The sequence below is a fragment of the Triticum urartu genome, chromosome 5A, assembly GCF_056163025.1.
Source record: "Triticum urartu cultivar PI428250 chromosome 5A, HENAU_Tu73, whole genome shotgun sequence".
Classification (NCBI taxonomy): Eukaryota; Viridiplantae; Streptophyta; class Magnoliopsida; order Poales; family Poaceae; genus Triticum; species Triticum urartu.
In genome coordinates, this window is record NC_141877.1 from 190,093,841 (window position 1) to 190,098,617 (window position 4,777).

General features: G+C 48.7%; 1 long non-coding RNA gene across 1 annotated transcript; it reads left to right on the forward strand.

The window, feature by feature from the left end:
* The first annotated feature begins 1,711 nt into the window (after positions 1 to 1,711).
* On the forward strand, positions 1,712 to 3,415 carry LOC147970764 (uncharacterized). The gene is made up of 2 exons (XR_015603264.1): positions 1,712 to 1,781; positions 3,096 to 3,415. It is a non-coding gene; the product is annotated as an uncharacterized LOC147970764 (long non-coding RNA).
* Positions 3,416 to 4,777: the final 1,362 nt, after the last annotated feature.

Genomic DNA, 4,777 nt, shown 5'->3' on the forward strand with positions numbered 1-4,777 from the left:
CGAGCCGGGCGCCCGTTCCCGCCGGACCACCTCGCCGGCTCCGTCGCTACAGCGCGCCGCGGAGGGGATAAGGCCGCCACGAGCGCGCCTCGGGACGCCTTCCCACCCCCCACTTGCGCCTCTCCTCCCCCAGATCCACCTCTCTCCTCTCCCTCTCCTTCGTTCTGGTGAGGAGACCGACGCGGTCGCCGCCGTTCTCCGTCGTCCACGCGGCCACAACCATCGCATCGCTTCGCCGTCCTGTCCATCGTCTCCACCGGTCTCGACTACATCATCCTCAACCACGAGCGCGAGCAGGAGAGCTCTGCTACGCCGCGGATCGAGCCGTTCCCTTTGCTTCGGCCGCCGGCGATCCTCCTCCGTCTACAGCGACTCTGCTGCTACTAATCTTCCACGGGCCACCTTGAGCCGCTCGGTGAGCTCCGTCACCTCTTCCTTTTCCTCCTTTAAATTGCTGCGCCCGTAGCTCGCCGCTTCTACGGTGTCCGGACACAGCGCCGCCGTCGAGCTCCTCGTCGTGGCCACGCTCGCCGATGCGCTCGTCCGAGCTCGCAGTCGTGCTCAGCACGCGCGTAGGGCCCCGTAGCGCCGCGCTCGCCTATGCGCCCCCTGGCTGCTCTACCCGCGCGCCGCCTCTGCCGCTCGCGCGGTGCGCCCCCGTGTGCGTGCGGGCGTGCTGTGTGTGTGGTGAGTGCGTGCGTGCAGTGTGTGTGTGCATTGAGTGGGTGGTCGAGCCCACGCCCAGCCACGCCCACCTCCAGCATCGCCGCGCCGCTGCACTGCTGCTGCTTCTCTGCCCGCTGCTGCTCCTCTGCTACAGTAACGTTCAGTTACTGTAGCAGTAGCCAGCTTTGCATCTATTATGCTGATTGGCCCTCTAAACAACCTCAAAACAGCAACTAGATCAAGCCTAACATAGTTAAAATAAATATGTGCGGGTAGTACACTTGACAATGCTCAAATGTTTCCATTGGACCAAATCCTTTTAGTGCATAGATTAAATTCGATGAAAATCACAAAATGCTATCTTTTGTTAGCAGAAAACAAAGCTATGTGTGGGTGAGTGTGTTCTGCATAGTGTGTGTGCGTACAGTTGGCCATGTCCGTGTGCCCCTGTGTGTGTATGTGTGCATCATGCGTGTGGCCGGTTGGGCTATGCCCATTAGTGGCTGGCCCTAGCTTAGATTAGTACTACTAGGTTTTAATTAGTGTTAAGTTAGTCTAGTAGTAGATGACATGTAGGCCCTTTTAAATAAGTTAGATTTGTTTAATTGTTTAGGTAAATAGTCTATGACATGTGGGCCACACCTGCCCTTTGACTAGTCAAATTTAACTTAGTCAATTCGGTTTAAGCTAAATATAATAATCCCAAGAATTCAATTAAGCTTTGAAAAATCATTATAAAATAAACCGTAGTTTGGGTGAAAAAACTTTGTACATGAAAGTTGCTCAGAACGACAAGACGAACCCGGATACGCAGCCCGTTCGTCCGCCACACATCCCTTGCATAGCGAACACGCAACTTTTCCCCTCCGGTTCATCTGTTCGAGAACGTGAAACACCGGGGATACTTTCCCGGATGTTTCCCCCCTTCGCCGGTATCACCTCCTACCGCGTTAGGTCACACCCGGCACATCTTATTGCCATGTTATGCTTTGTGGTGCTATGTTTGCTTTATATTTACTGTTTCTTCCCCCTCTTCTCTCCGATAGACCCCGAGACCGATGCTGCCCTTGTGATCGACTATGTCGACGACGACCCCTCCTTGCCAGAGCAACCAGGCAAGCCCCCCTTGATCACCAGATATCGCCTACTCTCCTCTATACTGCTTGCATTAGAGTAGTGTAGCATGTTACTGCTTTCCGTTAATCCTATCCTGATGCATAGCCTGTCCTTGCTACTACTATTGTTACCTTTACCTGCAATCCTAATGCTTAGTATATGATGCTAGTTTTCCATCAGTGGCCCTACATTCTTGTCCGTCTGCTGTGCTATACTATCGGGCCGTGACCACTCGGGAGGTGATCACGGGTATATACTATATACTTTATACATGATACATGTGGTGACTAAAGACGGGTCGGCTTGTGGAGCACCCGCGAGTGATTCACGGATTGGGGGCTGGAAGGACCTTGTCCCAACGGCCCTCTGTGTGGATTTTTGTGGCGAAGCGACAGGGCAGGTTGTGACCACCTAGGAGAGAGGTGGGCCTGGCCCTGGTCGGTGTTCGCGGATACTTAACACGTTTAACGAGATCTTGGTATTTGATCTGAGTCTGGCTACTGGCCTATACACACTAACCATCTACGCGGGGACAGTTATGGGCACTCGACATCGTGGTATCAGCCGAAGCCTTCGTGACGTCAGCGACTGAGTGGCGCGCACCGGATTGGACCGTAAGCCTGCTCTTGTATTAAGGGGGCTAGTTCTGCTTCCGGCCGCGTACGCAACGTGCAGGTGTGCAATGGGAGATGGGCCCAGACCCCTGCGCTATAGGATTTAGACCGGCGTGCTGACCTCTCTGTTGTGCCTAGGTAGGGCTGCGACGTGTTGATCTTCCGAGGCCGGGCATGACCCAGGAAAGTGTGTCCGGCCAAATGGGATCGAGCATGTTGGATATGTGGTGCACCCCTGCAGGGAAGTTAATCTATTCGAATAGCCGTGATCTTCGGTAACAGGACGACTTGGAGTTGTACCTTGACCTTATGACAACTAGAACCGGATACTTAATAAAACACACCCTTCGAAGTGCCAGATACAACCGGTGATCGCTCTCTCACAGGGCGACGAGGGGAGGATCATCGGTTAGGATTATGCTATACGATGCTACTTGATGCTAGTTGGTGAACTTACCATCTACTCTCTCCTACATGCTGCAAGATGGAGGTGGCCAGAAGCGTAGTCTTCGACAGGATTAGTTATCCCCCTCTTATTCTGGCATTCTGCAGTTCAGTCCACATATGATACCCTTATTCCATTTGATACCCATGCATATGTAGTGTAGCTCCTTACTTGCGAGTACTTTGGATGAGTACTCACGGTTGCTTTCTCTCCCTTTTTCCCCCTTTCCCTTTCTTTCTGGTTGTCGCAACCAGATGCTGGAGTCCAGGAGCCAGACGCCACCGTTGATGACGAATACTACTAGTCGGGAGGTGCCTACTACTATGTGTAGCCCGCTGACAGCGACCAGGAGTAGTTTAGGAGGATCCCAGGCAGGAGGCCTGCGCCTCTTTCGATCTGTATCCCAGTTTGTGTTAGCCTTCTTAAGGCAACTTGTTTAACTTATGTCTGTACTCAGATATTGTTGCTTCCGCTGACTCGTCTATGATCGAGCTCTTGTATTCGAGCCTTCGAGGCCCCTGGCTTGTAATATGATGCTTGTATGACTTATTTTATTTGTAGAGTTGTGTTGTGATATCTTCCCGTGAGTCCCTGATCTTGATCGTACACGTTTGCGTGTATGATTAGTGTATGGTCAAATCGGGGCGTCACACCATCACAAACTCTTATCCCTCGCATTACATTATTTGCCATTTGCCTCTCGTTTTCCTCTCCCCCCACTTCACCCTTGCCATTTTATTCCCTCTTTTCCGTTCGCCTCTTTTCGCTTGCTTTTTGTGTGCTCGTTTTTGTGAAATTTGCTGCCATCATGTCTGAGATTGGGGAGGTTATCGCTGATAAGGATAGTGGTAATAACATGGAAAACGTTGATGCTTTTGATTATCCTCATGAAAAACCTACTATTTTGCACACTAAAAAGTTTCGGATTGGTAGTGGAAATATTATTGGAAAAGGACTTATTCAAGATTTATTTAATTGTGCCGGTGCTTTGCCCACCATGAGCGGGTCTATTCTTCATAAAACTAGTATTCTTGCGGATGCTATATCCTTGCTCGTGGTTCAACTTGAAAGACAATTTATCCATATGCATCCTTGCATCCAAAGGATTTATCTAGAATTTTCTTATATTGAGCATTCTTCTGTTAAGCGAGCAGCTACCATCTTTTTAGCTCATGAGTTTAGATTTATAATAAAAGAGGCCAATGAAATTTTTGCGCATCATAGGGTGGATGATGGCCGTCCTCCCATAGAAGCAATCCTTTTTTATCAAGAGGATATAATGCGCTTACGATCTTTAGATCACGTTGCTTTTAACGAAAACCTTAGAAAAAAGGTTCCTACCAATGTTCTTGTTGACAGGATCTCTGAACTTAATAATAATTTTGCTATCCAGAACAATGGGTTAGGTTTTTCCCTTGAACAAAGGCTCATGACTTTTTGTCAAAAGAATGCTTATAATGATGAATTGGTTGTGCAATATGAGGGGCCAAAGGAGAAACCAATACCTCCCGAGCTTGATCTTGGGGAATTTTGTCCCATTAAATTGAGCCCTTTTGATTACTTTTGCTTGCCACAAAGGAAACTTGGCACTGAACATAGGGAGTATGGGATGAGTTTTCTCGATTTGCCTTATCATTATCATGACAATACCTAGATCTATTATTGTTTTTATGCCTAGCTAGGGGTGTTAAACGATAGCGCTTGTTGGGAGGCAACCCAATTTTATTTTTGTTTCTTGTTTCTTGTTCCTGTTTAGTAATAAATAATTCATCTAGCTTCTGTTTAGATGTGGTTTTATGTTTTAATTTAGTGTTTGTGCCAAGTAGAACCTTTGGGAAGACTTGGGGGAAGTCTTTGTGATCTTGCTATAAAAAACAGAGACTTTAGCGCTCACGAGATTTGCTGCCATTTTTTACTGGAGAGTGGGATTAGATTG